Source organism: Ascaphus truei (genome assembly GCF_040206685.1).
Source record: "Ascaphus truei isolate aAscTru1 chromosome 2 unlocalized genomic scaffold, aAscTru1.hap1 SUPER_2_unloc_1, whole genome shotgun sequence".
Lineage (NCBI taxonomy): Eukaryota > Metazoa > Chordata > Amphibia > Anura > Ascaphidae > Ascaphus > Ascaphus truei.
The window spans coordinates 1,563,855-1,591,617 of NW_027453815.1; the positions used below are offsets into that span (position 1 = coordinate 1,563,855).

The window sequence follows — 27,763 nt, forward strand, 5'->3', positions numbered from 1 at the left end:
GCTATATACAGGTACTATACAGGAGAGGACCTTGTACACAGGTCGCCGACCGGTGCGGCCCCACGGGGGAAGGAGCTATATACAGGTACTATACAGGAGAGGACCTTGTACACAGTGCGGTGCGGCCCCACGGGGGAAGGCGCTATATACAGGTACTATACAGGAGAGGACCTTGTACACAGCTGCGGTGCGGCCCCACGGGGGAAGGAGCTATATACAGGTACTATACAGGAGAGGACCTTGTACACAGTGCGGTGCGGCCCCACGGGGGAAGGCGCTATATACAGGTACTATACAGGAGAGGACCTTGTACACAGCGCGGTGCGGCCCCACGGGGGAAGGAGCTATATACAGGTACTATACAGGAGAGGACCTTGTACACAGTGCGGTGCGGCCCCACGGGGGAAGGAGCTATATACAGGTACTATACAGGAGAGGACCTTGTACACAGTGCGGTGCGGCCCCACGGGGGAAGGCGCTATATACAGGTACTATACAGGAGAGGACCTTGTACACAGCTGCGGTGCGGCCCCACGGGGGAAGGAGCTATATACAGGTACTATACAGGAAGAGGACCTTGTACACAGTGCGGTGCGGCCCCACGGGGGAAGGAGCTATATACAGGTACTATACAGGAGAGGACCTTGTACACAGTGCGGTGCGGCCCCACGGGGGAAGGAGCTATATACAGGTACTATACAGGAGAGGACCTTGTACACAGTGCGGTGCGGCCCCACGGGGGAAGGAGCTATATACAGGTACTATACAGGAGAGGACCTTGTACACAGTGCGGTGCGGCCCCACGGGGGAAGGAGCTATATACAGGTACTATACAGGAGAGGACCTTGTACACAGTGCGGTGCGGCCCCACGGGGGAAGGAGCTATATACAGGTACTATACAGGAGAGGACCTTGTACACAGTGCGGTGCGGCCCCACGGGGGAAGGAGCTATATACAGGTACTATACAGGAGAGGACCTTGTACACAGTGCGGTGCGGCCCCACGGGGGAAGGAGCTATATACAGGTACTATACAGGAGAGGACCTTGTACACAGTGCGGTGCGGCCCCACGGGGGGAAGGAGCTATATACAGGTACTATACAGGAGAGGACCTTGTACACAGTGCGGTGCGGCCCCACGGGGGAAGGAGCTATATACAGGTACTATACAGGAGAGGACCTTGTACACAGCGCGGTGCGGCCCCACGGGGGAAGGAGCTATATACAGGTACTATACAGGAGAGGACCTTGTACACAGTGCGGTGCGGCCCCACGGGGGAAGGAGCTATATACAGATACTATACAGGAGAGGACCTTGTACACAGTGCGGTGCGGCCCACGGGGGAAGGAGCTATATACAGGTACTATACAGGAGAGGACCTTGTACACAGTGCGGTGCGGCCCCACGGGGGAAGGAGCTATATACAGGTACTATACAGGAGAGGACCTTGTACACAGCGCGGTGCGGCCCCACGGGGGAAGGAGCTATATACAGGTACTATACAGGAGAGGACCTTGTACACAGTGCGGTGCGGCCCCACGGGGGAAGGAGCTATATACAGATACTATACAGGAGAGGACCTTGTACACAGTGCGGTGCGGCCCCACGGGGGAAGGAGCTATATACAGGTACTATACAGGAGAGGACCTTGTACACAGTGCGGTGCGGCCCCACGGGGGAAGGAGCTATATACAGGTACTATACAGGAGAGGACCTTGTACACAGCGCGGTGCGGCCCCACGGGGGAAGGAGCTATATACAGGTACTATACAGGAGAGGACCTTGTACACAGTGCGGTGCGGCCCCACGGGGGAAGGAGCTATATACAGGTACTATACAGGAGAGGACCTTGTACACAGTGCGGTGCGGCCCCACGGGGGAAGGAGCTATATACAGGTACTATACAGGAGAGGACCTTGTACACAGTGCGGTGCGGCCCCACGGGGGAAGGAGCTATATACAGGTACTATACAGGAGAGGACCTTGTACACAGTGCGGTGCGGCCCCACGGGGGAAGGAGCTATATACAGGTACTATACAGGAGAGGACCTTGTACACAGTGCGGTGCGGCCCCACGGGGGAAGGAGCTATATACAGGTACTATACAGGAGAGGACCTTGTACACAGTGCGGTGCGGCCCCACGGGGGAAGGAGCTATATACAGGTACTATACAGGAGAGGACCTTGTACACAGTGCGGTGCGGCCCCACGGGGGAAGGAGCTATATACAGGTACTATACAGGAGAGGACCTTGTACACAGTGCGGTGCGGCCCCACGGGGGAAGGAGCTATATACAGGTACTATACAGGAGAGGACCTTGTACACAGTGCGGTGCGGCCCCACGGGGGAAGGAGCTATATACAGGTACTATACAGGAGAGGACCTTGTACACAGTGCGGTGCGGCCCCACGGGGGAAGGAGCTATATACAGGTACTATACAGGAGAGGACCTTGTACACAGCGCGGTGCGGCCCCACGGGGGAAGGAGCTATATACAGGTACTATACAGGAGAGGACCTTGTACACAGCGCGGTGCGGCCCCACGGGGGAAGGAGCTATATACAGGTACTATACAGGAGAGGACCTTGTACACAGTGCGGTGCGGCCCCACGGGGGAAGGAGCTATATACAGGTACTATACAGGAGAGGACCTTGTACACAGTGCGGTGCGGCCCCACGGGGGAAGGAGCTATATACAGGTACTATACAGGAGAGGACCTTGTACACAGCGCGGTGCGGCCCCACGGGGGAAGGAGCTATATACAGGTACTATACAGGAGAGGACCTTGTACACAGCGCGGTGCGGCCCCACGGGGAAGGAGCTATATACAGGTACTATACAGGAGAGGACCTTGTACACAGTGCGGTGCGGCCCCACGGGGGAAGGAGCTATATACAGGTACTATACAGGAGAGGACCTTGTACACAGTGCGGTGCGGCCCCACGGGGGAAGGAGCTATATACAGGTACTATACAGGAGAGGACCTTGTACACAGCTGCGGTGCGGCCCCACGGGGGAAGGAGCTATATACAGGTACTATACAGGAGAGGACCTTGTACACAGTGCGGTGCGGCCCCACGGGGGAAGGAGCTATATACAGGTACTATACAGGAGAGGACCTTGTACACAGTGCGGTGCGGCCCCACGGGGGAAGGAGCTATATACAGGTACTATACAGGAGAGGACCTTGTACACAGCGCGGTGCGGCCCCACGGGGGAAGGAGCTATATACAGGTACTATACAGGAGAGGACCTTGTACACAGTGCGGTGCGGCCCCACGGGGGAAGGAGCTATATACAGGTACTATACAGGAGAGGACCTTGTACACAGTGCGGTGCGGCCCCACGGGGGAAGGAGCTATATACAGGTACTATACAGGAGAGGACCTTGTACACAGCGCGGTGCGGCCCCACGGGGGAAGGAGCTATATACAGGTACTATACAGGAGAGGACCTTGTACACAGCGCGGTGCGGCCCCACGGGGGAAGGAGCTATATACAGGTACTATACAGGAGAGGACCTTGTACACAGTGCGGTGCGGCCCCACGGGGGAAGGAGCTATATACAGGTACTATACAGGAGAGGACCTTGTACACAGTGCGGTGCGGCCCCACGGGGGAAGGAGCTATATACAGATACTATACAGGAGAGGACCTTGTACACAGCGCGGTGCGGCCCCACGGGGGAAGGAGCTATATACAGGTACTATACAGGAGAGGACCTTGTACACAGTGCGGTGCGGCCCCACGGGGGAAGGAGCTATATACAGGTACTATACAGGAGAGGACCTTGTACACAGTGCGGTGCGGCCCCACGGGGGAAGGAGCTATATACAGATACTATACAGGAGAGGACCTTGTACACAGTGCGGTGCGGCCCCACGGGGGAAGGAGCTATATACAGGTACTATACAGGAGAGGACCTTGTACACAGCGCGGTGCGGCCCCACGGGGGAAGGAGCTATATACAGGTACTATACAGGAGAGGACCTTGTACACAGCGCGGTGCGGCCCCACGGGGGAAGGAGCTATATACAGGTACTATACAGGAGAGGACCTTGTACACAGTGCGGTGCGGCCCCACGGGGGAAGGAGCTATATACAGGTACTATACAGGAGAGGACCTTGTACACAGCGCGGTGCGGCCCCACGGGGGAAGGAGCTATATACAGGTACTATACAGGAGAGGACCTTGTACACAGCGCGGTGCGGCCCCACGGGGGAAGGAGCTATATACAGGTACTATACAGGAGAGGACCTTGTACACAGCGCGGTGCGGCCCCACGGGGGAAGGAGCTATATACAGGTACTATACAGGAGAGGACCTTGTACACAGTGCGGTGCGGCCCCACGGGGGAAGGAGCTATATACAGATACTATACAGGAGAGGACCTTGTACACAGCGCGGTGCGGCCCCACGGGGGAAGGCGCTATATACAGGTACTATACAGGAGAGGACCTTGTACACAGCGCGGTGCGGCCCCACGGGGAAGGAGCTATATACAGATACTATACAGGAGAGGACCTTGTACACAGTGCGGTGCGGCCCCACGGGGGAAGGAGCTATATACAGGTACTATACAGGAGAGGACCTTGTACACAGTGCGGTGCGGCCCCACGGGGGAAGGAGCTATATACAGATACTATACAGGAGAGGACCTTGTACACAGCGCGGTGCGGCCCCACGGGGGAAGGAGCTATATACAGGTACTATACAGGAGAGGACCTTGTACACAGCGCGGTGCGGCCCCACGGGGAAGGAGCTATATACAGATACTATACAGGAGAGGACCTTGTACACAGTGCGGTGCGGCCCCACGGGGGAAGGAGCTATATACAGATACTATACAGGAGAGGACCTTGTACACAGTGCGGTGCGGCCCCACGGGGGAAGGAGCTATATACAGGTACTATACAGGAGAGGACCTTGTACACAGTGCGGTGCGGCCCCACGGGGGAAGGAGCTATATACAGATACTATACAGGAGAGGACCTTGTACACAGCGCGGTGCGGCCCCACGGGGAAGGAGCTATATACAGGTACTATACAGGAGAGGACCTTGTACACAGTGCGGTGCGGCCCCACGGGGGAAGGAGCTATATACAGATACTATACAGGAGAGGACCTTGTACACAGCGCGGTGCGGCCCCACGGGGGAAGGAGCTATATACAGGTACTATACAGGAGAGGACCTTGTACACAGCGCGGTGCGGCCCCACGGGGGAAGGAGCTATATACAGGTACTATACAGGAGAGGACCTTGTACACAGCGCGGTGCGGCCCCACGGGGGAAGGAGCTATATACAGGTACTATACAGGAGAGGACCTTGTACACAGTGCGGTGCGGCCCCACGGGGGAAGGAGCTATATACAGATACTATACAGGAGAGGACCTTGTACACAGCGCGGTGCGGCCCCACGGGGGAAGGAGCTATATACAGGTACTATACAGGAGAGGACCTTGTACACAGCGCGGTGCGGCCCCACGGGGGAAGGAGCTATATACAGATACTATACAGGAGAGGACCTTGTACACAGCGCGGTGCGGCCCCACGGGGGAAGGAGCTATATACAGGTACTATACAGGAGAGGACCTTGTACACAGCGCGGTGCGGCCCCACGGGGGAAGGAGCTATATACAGATACTATACAGGAGAGGACCTTGTACACAGTGCGGTGCGGCCCCACGGGGGAAGGAGCTATATACAGGATACTATACAGGAGAGGACCTTGTACACAGTGCGGTGCGGCCCCACGGGGGAAGGAGCTATATACAGGTACTATACAGGAGAGGACCTTGTACACAGTGCGGTGCGGCCCCACGGGGGAAGGAGCTATATACAGGTACTATACAGGAGAGGACCTTGTACACAGCGCGGTGCGGCCCCACGGGGGAAGGAGCTATATACAGGTACTATACAGGAGAGGACCTTGTACACAGCGCGGTGCGGCCCCACGGGGGAAGGCGCTATATACAGATACTATACAGGAGAGGACCTTGTACACAGTGCGGTGCGGCCCCACGGGGGAAGGAGCTATATACAGGTACTATACAGGAGAGGACCTTGTACACAGCGCGGTGCGGCCCCACGGGGGAAGGAGCTATATACAGGATACTATACAGGAGAGGACCTTGTACACAGCGCGGTGCGGCCCCACGGGGGAAGGCGCTATATACAGGTACTATACAGGAGAGGACCTTGTACACAGCGCGGTGCGGCCCCACGGGGGAAGGAGCTATATACAGGTACTATACAGGAGAGGACCTTGTACACAGTGCGGTGCGGCCCCACGGGGGAAGGAGCTATATACAGGTACTATACAGGAGAGGACCTTGTACACAGCGAGGTGCGGCCCCACGGGGAAGGGGAAGGAGCTATATACAGGTACTATACAGGAGAGGACCTTGTACACAGTGCGGTGCGGCCCCACGGGGGAAGGAGCTATATACAGGTACTATACAGGAGAGGACCTTGTACACAGCGCGGTGCGGCCCCACGGGGGAAGGAGCTATATACAGGTACTATACAGGAGAGGACTCTTGTACACAGTGCGGTGCGGCCCCACGGGGGAAGGAGCTATATACAGGTACTATACAGGAGAGGACCTTGTACACAGCGCGGTGCGGCCCCACGGGGGAAGGAGCTATATACAGGTACTATACAGGAGAGGACCTTGTACACAGCGCGGTGCGGCCCCACGGAGGAAGGAGCTATATACAGTTACTATACAGGAGAGGACCTTGTACACAGCGCGGTGCGGCCCCACGGGGGAAGGAGCTATATACAGATACTATACAGGAGAGGACCTTGTACACAGCGCGGTGCGGCCTCACGGGGGAAGGAGCTATATACAGGTACTATACAGGAGAGGACCTTGTACACAGCGCGGTGCGGCCCCACGGGGGAAGGAGCTATATACAGGTACTATACAGGAGAGGACCTTGTACACAGCGCGGTGCGGCCTCACGGGGGAAGGAGCTATATACAGGTACTATACAGGAGAGGACCTTGTACACAGCGCGGTGCGGCCCCACGGGGGAAGGCGCTATATACAGGTACTATACAGGAGAGGACCTTGTACACAGCGCGGTGCGGCCCCACGGGGGAAGGAGCTATATACAGGTACTATACAGGAGAGGACCTTGTACACAGTGCGGTGCGGCCCCACGGGGGAAGGCGCTATATACAGGTACTATACAGGAGAGGACCTTGTACACAGCGCGGTGCGGGCCCCACGGGGGAAGGAGCTATATACAGGTACTATACAGGAGAGGACCTTGTACACAGCGCGGTGCGGCCCCACGGGGGAAGGAGCTATATACAGGTACTATACAGGAGAGGACCTTGTACACAGCGCGGTGCGGCCCCACGGGGAAGGAGCTATATACAGGTACTATACAGGAGAGGACCTTGTACACAGCGCGGTGCGGGCCCCACGGGGGAAGGAGCTATATACAGGTACTATACAGGAGAGGACCTTGTACACAGCGCGGTGCGGCCCCACGGGGGAAGGAGCTATATACAGGTACTATACAGGAGAGGACCTTGTACACAGCGCGGTGCGGCCCCACGGGGGAAGGAGCTATATACAGGTACTATACAGGAGAGGACCTTGTACACAGTGCGGTGCGGCCCCACGGGGGAAGGAGCTATATACAGGTACTATACAGGAGAGGACCTTGTACACAGTGCGGTGCGGCCCCACGGGGGAAGGCGCTATATACAGGTACTATACAGGAGAGGACCTTGTACACAGCGCGGTGCGGACCCACGGGGGAAGGAGCTATATACAGGTACTATACAGGAGAGGGTCCTTGTACACAGTGCGGTGCGGCCCCACGGGGGAAGGAGCTATATACAGGTACTATACAGGAGAGGACCTTGTACACAGTGCGGTGCGGCCCCACGGGGGAAGGAGCTATATACAGGTACTATACAGGAGAGGACCTTGTACACAGTGCGGTGCGGCCCCACGGGGGAAGGAGCTATATACAGGTACTATACAGGAGAGGACCTTGTACACAGCGCGGTGCGGCCCCACGGGGGAAGGAGCTATATACAGGTACTATACAGGAGAGGACCTTGTACACAGTGCGGTGCGGCCCCACGGGGGAAGGAGCTATATACAGGTACTATACAGGAGAGGACCTTGTACACAGCGCGGTGCGGCCCCACGGGGGAAGGAGCTATATACAGGTACTATACAGGAGAGGACCTTGTACACAGTGCGGTGCGGCCCCACGGGGGAAGGAGCTATATACAGATACTATACAGGAGAGGACCTTGTACACAGCGCGGTGCGGCCCCACGGGGGAAGGAGCTATATACAGGTACTATACAGGAGAGGACCTTGTACACAGCGCGGTGCGGCCCCACGGGGAAGGCGCTATATACAGGTACTATACAGGAGAGGACCTTGTACACAGTGCGGTGCGGCCCCACGGGGGAAGGAGCTATATACAGATACTATACAGGAGAGGACCTTGTACACAGCGCGGTGCGGCCCCACGGGGGAAGGAGCTATATACAGGTACTATACAGGAGAGGACCTTGTACACAGTGCGGTGCGGCCCCACGGGGGAAGGAGCTATATACAGATACTATACAGGAGAGGACCTTGTACACAGCGCGGTGCGGCCCCACGGGGGAAGGCGCTATATACAGATACTATACAGGAGAGGACCTTGTACACAGCGCGGTGCGGCCTCACGGGGGAAGGAGCTATATACAGGTACTATACAGGAGAGGACCTTGTACACAGTGCGGTGCGGCCCCACGGGGGAAGGAGCTATATACAGATACTATACAGGAGAGGACCTTGTACACAGTGCGGTGCGGCCCCACGGGGGAAGGAGCTATATACAGGTACTATACAGGAGAGGACCTTGTACACAGTGCGGTGCGGCCCCACGGGGGAAGGAGCTATATACAGGTACTATACAGGAGAGGACCTTGTACACAGTGCGGTGCGGCCCCACGGGGGAAGGCGCTATATACAGATACTATACAGGAGAGGACCTTGTACACAGCGCGGTGCGGCCCCACGGGGGAAGGAGCTATATACAGATACTATACAGGAGAGGACCTTGTACACAGTGCGGTGCGGCCCCACGGGGGAAGGAGCTATATACAGGTACTATACAGGAGAGGACCTTGTACACAGTGCGGTGCGGCCCCACGGGGGAAGGAGCTATATACAGATACTATACAGGAGAGGACCTTGTACACAGTGCGGTGCGGCCCCACGGGGGAAGGCGCTATATACAGGTACTATACAGGAGAGGACCTTGTACACAGCGCGGTGCGGCCCCACGGGGGAAGGAGCTATATACAGATACTATACAGGAGAGGACCTTGTACACAGTGCGGTGCGGCCCCACGGGGGAAGGCGCTATATACAGGTACTATACAGGAGAGGACCTTGTACACAGCGCGGTGCGGCCCCACGGGGGAAGGAGCTATATACAGATACTATACAGGAGAGGACCTTGTACACAGTGCGGTGCGGCCCCACGGGGGAAGGAGCTATATACAGATACTATACAGGAGAGGACCTTGTACACAGCGCGGTGCGGCCCCACGGGGGAAGGCGCTATATACAGGTACTATACAGGAGAGGACCTTGTACACAGTGCGGTGCGGCCCCACGGGGGAAGGAGCTATATACAGGTACTATACAGGAGAGGACCTTGTACACAGTGCGGTGCGGCCCCACGGGGGAAGGAGCTATATACAGGTACTATACAGGAGAGGACCTTGTACACAGTGCGGTGCGGCCCCACGGGGGAAGAGCTATATACAGGTACTATACAGCAGAGGACCTTGTACACAGTGCGGTGCGGCCCCACGGGGGAAGGAGCTATATACAGGTACTATACAGCAGAGGACCTTGTACACAGTGCGGTGCGGCCCCACGGGGGAAGGACCTATATACAGATACTATACAGGAGAGGACCTTGTACACAGTGCGGTGCGGCCCCACGGGGGAAGGAGCTATATACAGGTACTATACAGGAGAGGACCTTGTACACAGTGCGGTGCGGACCCACGGGGGAAGGCGCTATATACAGATACTATACAGGAGAGGACCTTGTACACAGCGCGGTGCGGCCCCACGGGGGAAGGAGCTATATACAGGTACTATACAGGAGAGGACCTTGTACACAGCGCGGTGCGGCCCCACGGGGGAAGGCGCTATATACAGGTACTATACAGGAGAGGACCTTGTACACAGCGCGGTGCGGCCCCACGGGGGAAGGAGCTATATACAGATACTATACAGGAGAGGACCTTGTACACAGCGCGGTGCGGCCCCACGGGGGAAGGCGCTATATACAGATACTATACAGGAGAGGACCTTGTACACAGCGCGGTGCGGCCCCACGGGGGAAGGAGCTATATACAGGTACTATACAGGAGAGGACCTTGTACACAGCGCGGTGCGGCCCCACGGGGTAAGGCGCTATATACAGATACTATACAGGAGAGGACCTTGTACACAGTGCGGTGCGGCCCCACGGGGGAAGGAGCTATATACAGATACTATACAGGAGAGGACCTTGTACACAGTGCGGTGCGGCCCCACGGGGGAAGGAGCTATATACAGGTACTATACAGGAGAGGACCTTGTACACAGTGCGGTGCGGCCCCACGGGGGAAGGCGCTATATACAGGTACTATACAGGAGAGGACCTTGTACACAGTGCGGTGCGGCCCCACGGGGGAAGGAGCTATATACAGGTACTATACAGGAGAGGACCTTGTACACAGCGCGGTGCGGCCCCACGGGGAAGGAGCTATATACAGATACTATACAGGAGAGGACCTTGTACACAGTGCGGTGCGGCCCCACGGGGGAAGGCGCTATATACAGGTACTATACAGGAGAGGACCTTGTACACAGTGCGGTGCGGCCCCACGGGGGTAGGAGCTATATACAGGTACTATACAGGAGAGGACCTTGTACACAGCGCGGTGCGGCCCCACGGGGGAAGGAGCTATATACAGGTACTATACAGGAGAGGACCTTGTACACAGCGCGGTGCGGCCCCACGGGGGAAGGAGCTATATACAGGTACTATACAGGAGAGGACCTTGTACACAGCGCGGTGCGGCCCCACGGGGGAAGGAGCTATATACAGGTACTATACAGGAGAGGACCTTGTACACAGTGCGGTGCGGCCCCACGGGGGAAGGAGCTATATACAGGTACTATACAGGAGAGGACCTTGTACACAGTGCGGTGCGGCCCCACGGGGGAAGGCGCTATATACAGATACTATACAGGAGAGGACCTTGTACACAGTGCGGTGCGGCCCCACGGGGGAAGGCGCTATATACAGGTACTATACAGGAGAGGACCTTGTACACAGTGCGGTGCGGCCCCACGGGGGAAGGAGCTATATACAGGTACTATACAGGAGAGGACCTTGTACACAGCGCGGTGCGGCCCCACGGGGGAAGGAGCTATATACAGGTACTATACAGGAGAGGACCTTGTACACAGTGCGGTGCGGCCCCACGGGGGAAGGAGCTATATACAGGTACTATACAGGAGAGGGCCTTGTACACAGCGCGGTGCGGCCCCACGGGGGAAGGCGCTATATACAGGTACTATACAGGAGAGGACCTTGTACACAGTGCGGTGCGGCCCCACGGGGGAAGGCGCTATATACAGATACTATACAGGAGAGGACCTTGTACACAGCGCGGTGCGGCCCCACGGGGGAAGGCGCTATATACAGGTACTATACAGGAGAGGACCTTGTACACAGCGCGGTGCGGCCCACGGGGGAAGGAGCTATATACATGTACTATACAGGAGAGGACCTTGTACACAGTGCGGTGCGGCCCCACGGGGAAGGCGCTATATACAGGTACTATACAGGAGAGGACCTTGTACACAGTGCGGTGCGGCCCCACGGGGGAAGGAGCTATATACAGGTACTATACAGGAGAGGACCTTGTACACAGCGCGGTGCGGCCCCACGGGGGAAGGAGCTATATACAGGTACTATACAGGAGAGGACCTTGTACACAGCGCGGTGCGGCCCCACGGGGGAAGGCGCTATATACAGGTACTATACAGGAGAGGACCTTGTACACAGTGCGGTGCGGCCCCACGGGGAAGGCGCTATATACAGGTACTATACAGGAGAGGACCTTGTACACAGTGCGGTGCGGCCCCACGGGGGAAGGAGCTATATACAGGTACTATACAGGAGAGGACCTTGTACACAGTGCGGTGCGGCCCACGGGGGAAGGCGCTATATACAGGTACTATACAGGAGAGGACCTTGTACACAGTGCGGTGCGGCCCCACGGGGGAAGGAGCTATATACAGGTACTATACAGGAGAGGACCTTGTACACAGCGCGGTGCGGCCCCACGGGGAAGGCGCTATATACAGGTACTATACAGGAGAGGACCTTGTACACAGTGCGGTGCGGCCCCACGGGGGAAGGAGCTATATACAGGTACTATACAGGAGAGGACCTTGTACACAGCGCGGTGCGGCCCCACGGGGGAAGGAGCTATATACAGGTACTATACAGGAGAGGACCTTGTACACAGCGCGGTGCGGCCCCACGGGGGAAGGCGCTATATACAGGTACTATACAGGAGAGGACCTTGTACACAGTGCGGTGCGGCCCCACGGGGGAAGGAGCTATATACAGATACTATACAGGAGAGGACCTTGTACACAGCGCGGTGCGGCCCCACGGGGGAAGGAGCTATATACAGATACTATACAGGAGAGGACCTTGTACACAGCGCGGTGCGGCCCCACGGGGAAGGCGCTATATACAGGTACTATACAGGAGAGGACCTTGTACACAGTGCGGTGCGGCCCACGGGGGAAGGAGCTATATACAGGTACTATACAGGAGAGGACCTTGTACACAGTGCGGTGCGGCCCACGGGGGAAGGAGCTATATACAGGTACTATACAGGAGAGGACCTTGTACAAAGTGCGGTGCGGCCCCACGGGGGAAGGAGCTATATACAGGTACTATACAGGAGCAGGACCTTGTACACAGTGCGGTGCGGCCCCACGGGGGAAGGAGCTATATACAGGTACTATACAGGAGAGGACCTTGTACACAGTGCGGTGCGGCCCACGGGGGAAGGAGCTATATACAGGTACTATACAGGAGAGGACCTTGTACACAGTGCGGTGCGGCCCACGGGGGAAGGAGCTATATACAGGTACTATACAGGAGAGGACCTTGTACACAGCGCGGTGCGGCCCCACGGGGGAAGGAGCTATATACAGATACTATACAGGAGAGGACCTTGTACACAGTGCGGTGCGGCCCACGGGGGAAGGAGCTATATACAGGTACTATACAGGAGAGGACCTTGTACACAGCGCGGTGCGGCCCACGGGGGAAGGAGCTATATACAGGTACTATACAGGAGAGGACCTTGTACACAGTGCGGTGCGGCCCCACGGGGGAAGGAGCTATATACAGATACTATACAGGAGAGGACCTTGTACACAGCGCGGTGCGGCCCCACGGGGGAAGGCGCTATATACAGGTACTATACAGGAGAGGACCTTGTACACAGCGCGGTGCGGCCCCACGGGGGAAGGAGCTATATACAGGTACTATACAGGAGAGGACCTTGTACACAGCGCGGTGCGGCCCCACGGGGGAAGGCGCTATATACAGGTACTATACAGGAGAGGACCTTGTACACAGCGCGGTGCGGCCCCACGGGGAAGGAGCTATATACAGATACTATACAGGAGAGGACCTTGTACACAGCGCGGTGCGGCCCCACGGGGGAAGGCGCTATATACAGATACTATACAGGAGAGGACCTTGTACACAGCGCGGTGCGGCCCCACGGGGAAGGAGCTATATACAGGTACTATACAGGAGAGGACCTAGTACACAGCGCGACACAGCGCGGTGCGGCCCCACGGGGTAAGGCGCTATATACAGATACTATACAGGAGAGGACCTTGTACACAGTGCGGTGCGGCCCCACGGGGGAAGGAGCTATATACAGATACTATACAGGAGAGGACCTTGTACACAGTGCGGTGCGGCCCCACGGGGGAAGGAGCTATATACAGGTACTATACAGGAGAGGACCTTGTACACAGTGCGGTGCGGCCCCACGGGGGAAGGCGCTATATACAGGTACTATACAGGAGAGGACCTTGTACACAGTGCGGTGCGGCCCCACGGGGGAAGGAGCTATATACAGGTACTATACAGGAGAGGACCTTGTACACAGCGCGGTGCGGCCCCACGGGGGAAGGAGCTATATACAGATACTATACAGGAGAGGACCTTGTACACAGTGCGGTGCGGCCCCACGGGGGAAGGCGCTATATACAGGTACTATACAGGAGAGGACCTTGTACACAGTGCGGTGCGGCCCCACGGGGGTAGGAGCTATATACAGGTACTATACAGGAGAGGACCTTGTACACAGCGCGGTGCGGCCCCACGGGGGAAGGAGCTATATACAGGTACTATACAGGAGAGGACCTTGTACACAGCGCGGTGCGGCCCCACGGGGGAAGGAGCTATATACAGGTACTATACAGGAGAGGACCTTGTACACAGCGCGGTGCGGCCCCACGGGGGAAGGAGCTATATACAGGTACTATACAGGAGAGGACCTTGTACACAGTGCGGTGCGGCCCCACGGGGGAAGGAGCTATATACAGGTACTATACAGGAGAGGACCTTGTACACAGTGCGGTGCGGCCCCACGGGGGAAGGCGCTATATACAGATACTATACAGGAGAGGACCTTGTACACAGTGCGGTGCGGCCCCACGGGGGAAGGCGCTATATACAGGTACTATACAGGAGAGGACCTTGTACACAGTGCGGTGCGGCCCACGGGGGAAGGAGCTATATACAGGTACTATACAGGAGAGGACCTTGTACACAGCGCGGTGCGGCCCCACGGGGGAAGGAGCTATATACAGGTACTATACAGGAGAGGACCTTGTACACAGTGCGGTGCGGCCCCACGGGGGAAGGAGCTATATACAGGTACTATACAGGAGAGGGCCTTGTACACAGCGCGGTGCGGCCCCACGGGGGAAGGCGCTATATACAGGTACTATACAGGAGAGGACCTTGTACACAGTGCGGTGCGGCCCCACGGGGGAAGGCGCTATATACAGATACTATACAGGAGAGGACCTTGTACACAGCGCGGTGCGGCCCCACGGGGGAAGGCGCTATATACAGGTACTATACAGGAGAGGACCTTGTACACAGCGCGGTGCGGCCCCACGGGGGAAGGAGCTATATACATGTACTATACAGGAGAGGACCTTGTACACAGTGCGGTGCGGCCCCACGGGGAAGGCGCTATATACAGGTACTATACAGGAGAGGACCTTGTACACAGTGCGGTGCGGCCCCACGGGGGAAGGAGCTATATACAGGTACTATACAGGAGAGGACCTTGTACACAGCGCGGTGCGGCCCCACGGGGGAAGGAGCTATATACAGGTACTATACAGGAGAGGACCTTGTACACAGCGCGGTGCGGCCCCACGGGGGAAGGCGCTATATACAGGTACTATACAGGAGAGGACCTTGTACACAGTGCGGTGCGGCCCCACGGGGGAAGGCGCTATATACAGGTACTATACAGGAGAGGACCTTGTACACAGTGCGGTGCGGCCCCACGGGGGAAGGAGCTATATACAGGTACTATACAGGAGAGGACCTTGTACACAGTGCGGTGCGGCCCCACGGGGGAAGGCGCTATATACAGATACTATACAGGAGAGGACCTTGTACACAGTGCGGTGCGGCCCCACGGGGGAAGGAGCTATATACAGGTACTATACAGGAGAGGACCTTGTACACAGCGCGGTGCGGCCCCACGGGGGAAGGCGCTATATACAGGTACTATACAGGAGAGGACCTTGTACACAGTGCGGTGCGGCCCCACGGGGGAAGGAGCTATATACAGGTACTATACAGGAGAGGACCTTGTACACAGCGCGGTGCGGCCCCACGGGGGAAGGAGCTATATACAGATACTATACAGGAGAGGACCTTGTACACAGCGCGGTGCGGCCCCACGGGGGAAGGAGCTATATACAGATACTATACAGGAGAGGACCTTGTACACAGCGCGGTGCGGCCCCACGGGGGAAGGCGCTATATACAGGTACTATACAGGAGAGGACCTTGTACACAGTGCGGTGCGGCCCCACGGGGGAAGGAGCTATATACAGGTACTATACAGGAGAGGACCTTGTACACAGTGCGGTGCGGCCCCACGGGGGAAGGAGCTATATACAGGTACTATACAGGAGAGGACCTTGTACAAAGTGCGGTGCGGCCCCACGGGGGAAGGAGCTATATACAGGTACTATACAGGACAGGACCTTGTACACAGTGCGGTGCGGCCCCACGGGGGAAGGAGCTATATACAGGTACTATACAGGAGAGGACCTTGTACACAGTGCGGTGCGGCCCCACGGGGAAGGAGCTATATACAGGTACTATACAGGAGAGGACCTTGTACACAGTGCGGTGCGGCCCCACGGGGGAAGGAGCTATATACAGGTACTATACAGGAGAGGACCTTGTACACAGCGCGGTGCGGCCCCACGGGGGAAGGAGCTATATACAGATACTATACAGGAGAGGACCTTGTACACAGTGCGGTGCGGCCCCACGGGGGAAGGAGCTATATACAGGTACTATACAGGAGAGGACCTTGTACACAGCGCGGTGCGGCCCCACGGGGGAAGGAGCTATATACAGGTACTATACAGGAGAGGACCTTGTACACAGTGCGGTGCGGCCCCACGGGGGAAGGAGCTATATACAGATACTATACAGGAGAGGACCTTGTACACAGCGCGGTGCGGCCCCACGGGGGAAGGCGCTATATACAGGTACTATACAGGAGAGGACCTTGTACACAGCGCGGTGCGGCCCCACGGGGGAAGGAGCTATATACAGGTACTATACAGGAGAGGACCTTGTACACAGCGCGGTGCGGCCCCACGGGGGAAGGAGCTATATACAGATACTATACAGGAGAGGACCTTGTACACAGTGCGGTGCGGCCCCACGGGGGAAGGCGCTATATACAGGTACTATACAGGAGAGGACCTTGTACACAGTGCGGTGCGGCCCCACGGGGGAAGGCGCTATATACAGGTACTATACAGGAGAGGACCTTGTACACAGTGCGGTGCGGCCCCACGGGGGAAGGCGCTATATACAGATACTATACAGGAGAGGACCTTGTACACAGCGCGGTGCGGCCCCACGGGGGAAGGAGCTATATACAGGTACTATACAGGAGAGGACCTTGTACACAGCGCGGTGCGGCCCCACGGGGGAAGGTGCTATATACAGATACTATACAGGAGAGGACCTTGTACACAGCGCGGTGCGGCCCCACGGGGGAAGGCGCTATATACAGATACTATACAGGAGAGGACCTTGTACACAGTGCGGTGCGGCCCCACGGGGAAGGTGCTATATACAGGTACTATACAGGAGAGGACCTTGTACACAGTGCGGTGCGGCCCCACGGGGGAAGGAGCTATATACAGGTACTATACAGGAGAGGACCTTGTACACAGTGCGGTGCGGCCCCACGGGGGAAGGAGCTATATACAGATACTATACAGGAGAGGACCTTGTACACAGTGCGGTGCGGCCCCACGGGGGAAGGAGCTATATACAGGTACTATACAGGAGAGGACCTTGTACACAGCGCGGTGCGGCCCCACGGGGGAAGGAGCTATATACAGGTACTATACAGGAGAGGACCTTGTACACAGCGCGGTGCGGCCCCACGGGGGAAGGAGCTATATACAGGTACTATACAGGAGAGGACCTTGTACACAGCGCGGTGCGGCCCCACGGGGAAGGAGCTATATACAGGTACTATACAGGAGAGGACCTTGTACACAGCGCGGTGCGGCCCCACGGGGGAAGGAGCTATATACAGGTACTATACAGGAGAGGACCTTGTACACAGTGCGGTGCGGCCCCACGGGGGAAGGAGCTATATACAGGTACTATACAGGAGAGGACCTTGTACACAGTGCGGTGCGGCCCCACGGGGGAAGGAGCTATATACAGGTACTATACAGGAGAGGACCTTGTACACAGCGCGGTGCGGCCCCACGGGGGAAGGAGCTATATACAGATACTATACAGGAGAGGACCTTGTACACAGCGCGGTGCGACCCCACGGGGGAAGGAGCTATATACAGGTACTATACAGGAGAGGACCTTGTACACAGCGCGGTGCGGTCCCACGGGGGAAGGAGCTATATACAGGTACTATACAGGAGAGGACCTTGTACACAGCGCGGTGCGGCCCCACGGGGGAAGGAGCTATATACAGATACTATACAGGAGAGGACCTTGTACACAGTGCGGTGCGGCCCCACGGGGGAAGGCGCTATATACAGGTACTATACAGGAGAGGACCTTGTACACAGCGCGGTGCGGCCCCACGGGGGAAGGAGCTATATACAGATACTATACAGGAGAGGACCTTGTACACAGTGCGGTGCGGCCCCACGGGGGAAGGAGCTATATACAGGTACTATACAGGAGAGGACCTTGTACACAGTGCGGTGCGGCCCCACGGGGGAAGGAGCTATATACAGATACTATACAGGAGAGGACCTTGTACACAGTGCGGTGCGGCCCCACGGGGGAAGGTGCTATATACAGGTACTATACAGGAGAGGACCTTGTACACAGCGCGGTGCGGCCCACGGGGGAAGGTGCTATATACAGATACTATACAGGAGAGGACCTTGTACACAGCGCGGTGCGGCCCCACGGGGGAAGGAGCTATATACAGGTACTATACAGGAGAGGACCTTGTACACAGTGCGGTGCGGCCCCACGGGGGAAGGAGCTATATACAGGTACTATACAGGAGAGGACCTTGTACACAGTGCGGTGCGGCCCCACGGGGGAAGGAGCTATATACAGGTACTATACAGGAGAGGACCTTGTACACAGTGCGGTGCGGCCCCACGGGGGAAGGCGCTATATACAGATACTATACAGGAGAGGACCTTGTACACAGCGCGGTGCGGCCCCACGGGGGAAGGCGCTATATACAGGTACTATACAGGAGAGGACCTTGTACACAGCGCGGTGCGGCCCCACGGGGGAAGGAGCTATATACAGATACTATACAGGAGAGGACCTTGTACACAGTGCGGTGCGGCCCCACGGGGAAGGAGCTATATACAGGTACTATACAGGAGAGGACCTTGTACACAGTGCGGTGCGGCCCCACGGGGGAAGGCGCTATATACAGATAACTATACAGGAGAGGACCTTGTACACAGCGCGGTGCGGCCCCACGGGGGAAGGAGCTATATACAGGTACTATACAGGAGAGGACCTTGTACACAGCGCGGTGCGGCCCCACGGGGGAAGGTGCTATATACAGGTACTATACAGGAGAGGACCTTGTACACAGTGCGGTGCGGCCCCACGGGGGAAGGCGCTATATACAGATACTATACAGGAGAGGACCTTGTACACAGCGCGGTGCGGCCCCACGGGGGAAGGCGCTATATACAGGTACTATACAGGAGAGGACCTTGTACACAGCGCGGTGCGGCCCCACGGGGGAAGGAGCTATATACAGATACTATACAGGAGAGGACCTTGTACACAGTGCGGTGCGGCCCCACGGGGGAAGGAGCTATATACAGGTACTATACAGGAGAGGACCTTGTACACAGTGCGGTGCGGCCCCACGGGGGAAGGCGCTATATACAGATACTATACAGGAGAGGACCTTGTACACAGCGCGGTGCGGCCCCACGGGGGAAGGAGCTATATACAGGTACTATACAGGAGAGGACCTTGTACACAGCGCGGTGCGGCCCCACGGGGGAAGGCGCTATATACAGATACTATACAGGAGAGGACCTTGTACACAGTGCGGTGCGGCCCCACGGGGGAAGGAGCTATATACAGGTACTATACAGGAGAGGACCTTGTACACAGTGCGGTGCGGCCCCACGGGGGAAGGAGCTATATACAGGTACTATACAGGAGAGGACCTTGTACACAGCGCGGTGCGGCCCCACGGGGGAAGGAGCTATATACAGGTACTATACAGGAGAGGACCTTGTACACAGCGCGGTGCGGCCCCACGGGGAAGGAGCTATATACAGGTACTATACAGGAGAGGACCTTGTACACAGCGCGGTGCGGCCCCACGGGGGAAGGAGCTATATACAGGTACTATACAGGAGAGGACCTTGTACACAGTGCGGTGCGGCTCCACGGGGGAAGGAGCTATATACAGATACTATACAGGAGAGGACCTTGTACACAGTGCGGTGCGGCCCCACGGGGGAAGGAGCTATATACAGGTACTATACAGGAGAGGACCTTGTACACAGTGCGGTGCGGCCCCACGGGGGAAGGAGCTATATACAGATACTATACAGGAGAGGACCTTGTACACAGTGCGGTGCGGCCCCACGGGGGAAGGCGCTATATACAGATACTATACAGGAAGAGGACCTTGTACACAGCGCGGTGCGGCCCCACGGGGGAAGGAGCTATATACAGATACTATACAGGAGAGGACCTTGTACACAGTGCGGTGCGGCCCCACGGGGAAGGAGCTATATACAGATACTATACAGGAGAGGACCTTGTACACAGTGCGGTGCGGCCCCACGGGGGAAGGCGCTATATACAGATACTATACAGGAGAGGACCTTGTACACAGTGCGGTGCGGCCCCACGGGGGAAGGAGCTATATACAGATACTATACAGGAGAGGACCTTGTACACAGCGCGGTGCGGCCCCACGGGGGAAGGAGCTATATACAGGTACTATACAGGAGAGGACCTTGTACACAGCGCGGTGCGGCCCCACGGGGGAAGGAGCTATATACAGATACTATACAGGAGAGGACCTTGTACACAGTGCGGTGCGGCCCCACGGGGGAAGGAGCTATATACAGGTACTATACAGGAGAGGACCTTGTACACAGTGCGGTGCGGCCCACGGGGGAAGGAGCTATATACAGATACTATACAGGAGAGGACCTTGTACACAGTGCGGTGCGGCCCCACGGGGGAAGGTGCTATATACAGGTACTATACAGGAGAGGACCTTGTACACAGCGCGGTGCGGCCCCACGGGGGAAGGTGCTATATACAGATACTATACAGGAGAGGACCTTGTACACAGCGCGGTGCGGCCCCACGGGGGAAGGAGCTATATACAGATACTATACAGGAGAGGACCTTGTACACAGTGCGGTGCGGCCCCACGGGGAAGGAGCTATATACAGGTACTATACAGGAGAGGACCTTGTACACAGTGCGGTGCGGCCCCACGGGGGAAGGCGCTATATACAGATACTATACAGGAGAGGACCTTGTACACAGCGCGGTGCGGCCCCACGGGGGAAGGCGCTATATACAGGTACTATACAGGAGAGGACCTTGTACACAGTGCGGTGCGGCCCCACGGGGGAAGGAGCTATATACAGGTACTATACAGGAGAGGACCTTGTACACAGCGCGGTGCGGCCCCACGGGGGAAGGCGCTATATACAGGTACTATACAGGAGAGGACCTTGTACACAGTGCGGTGCGGCCCCACGGGGGAAGGTGCTATATACAGGTACTATACAGGAGAGGACCTTGTACACAGTGCGGTGCGGCCCCACGGGGGAAGGAGCTATATACAGGTACTATACAGGAGAGGACCTTGTACACAGTGCGGTGCGGCCCCACGGGGGAAGGAGCTATATACAGGTACTATACAGGAGAGGACCTTGTACACAGCGCGGTGCGGCCCCACGGGGGAAGGAGCTATATACAGGTACTATACAGGAGAGGACCTTGTACACAGTGCGGTGCGGCCCCACGGGGGAAGGCGCTATATACAGGTACTATACAGGAGAGGACCTTGTACACAGCGCGGTGCGGCCCCACGGGGGAAGGAGCTATATACAGGTACTATACAGGAGAGGACCTTGTACACAGTGCGGTGCGGCCCCACGGGGGAAGGAGCTATATACAGATACTATACAGGAGAGGACCTTGTACACAGTGCGGTGCGGCCCCACGGGGGAAGGCGCTATATACAGATACTATACAGGAGAGGACCTTGTACACAGCGCGGTGCGGCCCCACGGGGAAGGAGCTATATACAGGTACTATACAGGAGAGGACCTTGTACACAGCGCGGTGCGGCCCCACGGGGGAAGGTGCTATATACAGGTACTATACAGGAGAGGACCTTGTACACAGCGCGGTGCGGCCCCACGGGGGAAGGAGCTATATACAGGTACTATACAGGAGAGGACCTTGTACACAGCGCGGTGCGGCCCCACAGGGGAAGGAGCTATATACAGGTACTATACAGGAGAGGACCTTGTACACAGTGCGGTGCGGCCCCACGGGGGAAGGAGCTATATACAGGTACTATACAGGAGAGGACCTTGTACACAGTGCGGTGCGGCCCCACGGGGGAAGGAGCTATATACAGATACTATACAGGAGAGGACCTTGTACACAGCGCGGTGCGGCCCCACGGGGGAAGGCGCTATATACAGATACTATACAGGAGAGGACCTTGTACACAGCGCGGTGCGGCCCCACGGGGAAGGCGCTATATACAGATACTATACAGGAGAGGACCTTGTACACAGTGCGGTGCGGCCCCACGGGGGAAGGAGCTATATACAGGTACTATACAGGAGAGGACCTTGTACACAGTGCGGTGCGGCCCCACGGGGGAAGGAGCTATATACAGGTACTATACAGGAGAGGGCCTTGTACACAGCGCGGTGCGGCCCCACGGGGGAAGGAGCTATATACAGGTACTATACAGGAGAGGACCTTGTACACAGCGCGGTGCGGCCCCACGGGGGAAGGAGCTATATACAGGTACTATACAGGAGAGGACCTTGTACACAGCGCGGTGCGGCCCCACGGGGGAAGGAGCTATATACAGGTACTATACAGGAGAGGACCTTGTACACAGTGCGGTGCGGCCCCACGGGGGAAGGCGCTATATACAGGTACTATACAGGAGAGGACCTTGTACACAGCGCGGTGCGGCCCCACGGGGGAAGGAGCTATATACAGGTACTATACAGGAGAGGACCTTGTACACAGCGCGGTGCGGCCCCACGGGGAAGGGGCTATATACAGGTACTATACAGGAGAGGACCTTGTACACAGCGCGGTGCGGCCCCACGGGGGAAGGAGCTATATACAGGTACTATACAGGAGAGGACCTTGTACACAGTGCGGTGCGGCCCCACGGGGGAAGGAGCTATATACAGGTACTATACAGGAGAGGACCTTGTACACAGCGCGGTGCGGCCCCACGGGGGAAGGAGCTATATACAGGTACTATACAGGAGAGGACCTTGTACACAGTGCGGTGCGGCCCCACGGGGGAAGGCGCTATATACAGATACTATACAGGAGAGGACCTTGTACACAGCGCGGTGCGGCCCCACGGGGGAAGGAGCTATATACAGGTACTATACAGGAGAGGACCTTGTACACAGCGCGGTGCGGCCCCCACGGGGGAAGGAGCTATATACAGATACTATACAGGAGAGGACCTTGTACACAGCGCGGTGCGGCCCCACGGGGGAAGGAGCTATATACAGATACTATACAGGAGAGGACCTTGTACACAGTGCGGTGCGGCCCCACGGGGGAAGGAGCTATATACAGATACTATACAGGAGAGGACCTTGTACACAGCGCGGTGCGGCCCCACGGGGGAAGGAGCTATATACAGGTACTATACAGGAGAGGACCTTGTACACAGTGCGGTGCGGCCCCACGGGGGAAGGAGCTATATACAGATACTATACAGGAGAGGACCTTGTACACAGCGCGGTGCGGCCCCACGGGGGAAGGAGCTATATACAGATACTATACAGGAGAGGACCTTGTACACAGCGCGGTGCGGCCCCACGGGGGAAGGAGCTATATACAGGTACTATACAGGAGAGGACCTTGTACACAGCGCGGTGCGGCCCCACGGGGGAAGGAGCTATATACAGGTACTATACAGGAGAGGACCTTGTACACAGCGCGGTGCGGCCCCACGGGGGAAGGCGCTATATACAGGTACTATACAGGAGAGGACCTTGTACACAGCGCGGTGCGGCCCCACGGGGGAAGGAGCTATATACAGGTACTATACAGGAGAGGACCTTGTACACAGCGCGGTGCGGCCCCACGGGGGAAGGAGCTATATACAGATACTATACAGGAGAGGACCTTGTACACAGCGCGGTGCGGCCCCACGGGGGAAGGCGCTATATACAGGTACTATACAGGAGAGGACCTTGTACACAGTGCGGTGCGGCCCCACGGGGGAAGGAGCTATATACAGATACTATACAGGAGAGGACCTTGTACACAGTGCGGTGCGGCCCCACGGGGGAAGGCGCTATATACAGGTACTATACAGGAGAGGACCTTGTACACAGCGCGGTGCGGCCCCACGGGGGAAGGAGCTATATACAGGTACTATACAGGAGAGGACCTTGTACACAGTGCGGTGCGGCCCCACGGGGGAAGGGGCTATATACAGATACTATACAGGAGAGGACCTTGTACACAGTGCGGTGCGGCCCCACGGGGGAAGGAGCTATATACAGGTACTATACAGGAGAGGACCTTGTACACAGCGCGGTGCGGCCCCACGGGGGAAGGAGCTATATACAGGTACTATACAGGAGAGGACCTTGTACACAGCGCGGTGCGGCCCCACGGGGGAAGGAGCTATATACAGGTACTATACAGGAGAGGACCTTGTACACAGCGCGGTGCGGCCCCACGGGGGAAGGAGCTATATACAGATACTATACAGGAGAGGACCTTGTACACAGTGCGGTGCGGCCCCACGGGGGAAGGCGATATATACAGGTACTATACAGGAGAGGACCTTGTACACAGCGCGGTGCGGCCCCACGGGGGAAGGAGCTATATACAGATACTATACAGGAGAGGACCTTGTACACAGCGCGGTGCGGCCCCACGGGGGAAGGAGCTATATACAGGTACTATACAGGAGAGGACCTTGTACACAGCGCGGTGCGGCCCCACGGGGGAAGGCGATATATACAGGTACTATACAGGAGAGGACCTTGTACACAGCGCGGTGCGGCCCCACGGGGGAAGGCGCTATATACAGATACTATACAGGAGAGGACCTTGTACACAGTGCGGTGCGGCCCCACGGGGGAAGGAGCTATATACAGATACTATACAGGAGAGGACCTTGTACACAGTGCGGTGCGGCCCCACGGGGGAAGGAGCTATATACAGGTACTATACAGGAGAGGACCTTGTACACAGTGCGGTGCGGCCCCACGGGGGAAGGAGCTATATACAGGTACTATACAGGAGAGGACCTTGTACACAGCGCGGTGCGGCCCCACGGGGGAAGGAGCTATATACAGGTACTATACAGGAGAGGACCTTGTACACAGTGCGGTGCGGCCCCACGGGGGAAGGAGCTATATACAGGTACTATACAGGAGAGGACCTTGTACACAGCGCGGTGCGGCCCCACGGGGGAAGGAGCTATATACAGGTACTATACAGGAGAGGACCTTGTACACAGCGCGGTGCGGCCCCACGGGGGAAGGAGCTATATACAGGTACTATACAGGAGAGGACCTTGTACACAGTGCGGTGCGGCCCCACGGGGGAAGGCGCTATATACAGGTACTATACAGGAGAGGACCTTGTACACAGCGCGGTGCGGCCCCACGGGGGAAGGAGCTATATACAGGTACTATACAGGAGAGGACCTTGTACACAGCGCGGTGCTGCCCCACGGGGGAAGGAGCTATATACAGATACTATACAGGAGAGGACCTTGTACACAGTGCGGTGCGGCCCCACGGGGGAAGGAGCTATATACAGGTACTATACAGGAGAGGACCTTGTACACAGTGCGGTGCGGCCCCACGGGGGAAGGCGCTATATACAGGTACTATACAGGAGAGGACCTTGTACACAGTGCGGTGCGGCCCCACGGGGGAAGGAGCTATATACAGGTACTATACAGGAGAGGACCTTGTACACAGCGCGGTGCGGCCCCACGGGGGAAGGAGCTATATACAGATACTATACAGGAGAGGACCTTGTACACAGTGCGGTGCGGCCCCACGGGGGAAGGAGCTATATACAGATACTATACAGGAGAGGACCTTGTACACAGTGCGGTGCGGCCCCACGGGGGAAGGCGCTATATACAGATACTATACAGGAGAGGACCTTGTACACAGCGCGGTGCGGCCCCACGGGGGAAGGAGCTATATACAGGTACTATACAGGAGAGGACCTTGTACACAGTGCGGTGCGGCCCCACGGGGGAAGGCGATATATACAGGTACTATACAGGAGAGGACCTTGTACACAGCGCGGTGCGGCCCCACGGGGGAAGGCGCTATATACAGGTACTATACAGGAGAGGACCTTGTACACAGCGCGGTGCGGCCCCACGGGGGAAGGCGCTATATACAGGTACTATACAGGAGAGGACCTTGTACACAGCGCGGTGCGGCCCCACGGGGGAAGGAGCTATATACAGGTACTATACAGGAGAGGACCTTGTACACAGCGCGGTGCGGCCCCACGGGGGAAGGCGATATATACAGGTACTATACAGGAGAGGACCTTGTACACAGCGCGGTGCGGCCCCACGGGGGAAGGAGCTATATACAGATACTATACAGGAGAGGACCTTGTACACAGTGCGGTGCGACCCCACGGGGGAAGGAGCTATATACAGGTACTATACAGGAGAGGACCTTGTACACAGTGCGGTGCGGCCCCACGGGGGAAGGAGCTATATACAGGTACTATACAGGAGAGGACCTTGTACACAGTGCGGTGCGGCCCCACGGGGGAAGGAGCTATATACAGATACTATACAGGAGAGGACCTTGTACACAGTGCGGTGCGGCCCCACGGGGGAAGGAGCTATATACAGGTACTATACAGGAGAGGACCTTGTACACAGTGCGGTGCGGCCCCACGGGGGAAGGAGCTATATACAGGTACTATACAGGAGAGGGTCTTGTACACAGTGCGGTGCGGCCCCACGGGGGAAGGAGCTATATACAGATACTATACAGGAGAGGGTCTTGTACACAGCGCGGTGCGGCCCCACGGGGGAAGGAGCTATATACAGGTACTATACAGGAGAGGACCTTGTACACAGCGCGGTGCGGCCCCACGGGGGAAGGAGCTATATACAGATACTATACAGGAGAGGACCTTGTACACAGTGCGGTGCGGCCCCACGGGGGAAGGAGCTATATACAGGTACTATACAGGAGAGGACCTTGTACACAGCGCGGTGCGGCCCCACGGGGGAAGGCGCTATATACAGATACTATACAGGAGAGGACCTTGTACACAGCGCGGTGCGGCCCCACGGGGGAAGGAGCTATATACAGGTACTATACAGGAGAGGACCTTGTACACAGTGCGGTGCGGCCCCACGGGGGAAGGAGCTATATACAGGTACTATACAGGAGAGGACCTTGTACACAGTGCGGTGCGGCCCCACGGGGGAAGGAGCTATATACAGGTACTATACAGGAGAGGACCTTGTACACAGCGCGGTGCGGCCCCACGGGGGAAGGAGCTATATACAGATACTATACAGGAGAGGACCTTGTACACAGTGCGGTGCGGCCCCACGGGGGAAGGCGCTATATACAGATACTATACAGGAG

The 27,763-nt window shown here is 57.2% G+C and overlaps 1 protein-coding gene across 1 annotated transcript in view; it reads right to left on the reverse strand.

The window, feature by feature from the left end:
• The window catches only part of LOC142473252 (autophagy-related protein 9A-like), an 86,991-nt gene that overhangs the window by 49,819 nt on the left and 9,409 nt on the right, over positions 1-27,763 (reverse strand). The window lies entirely within an intron of this gene.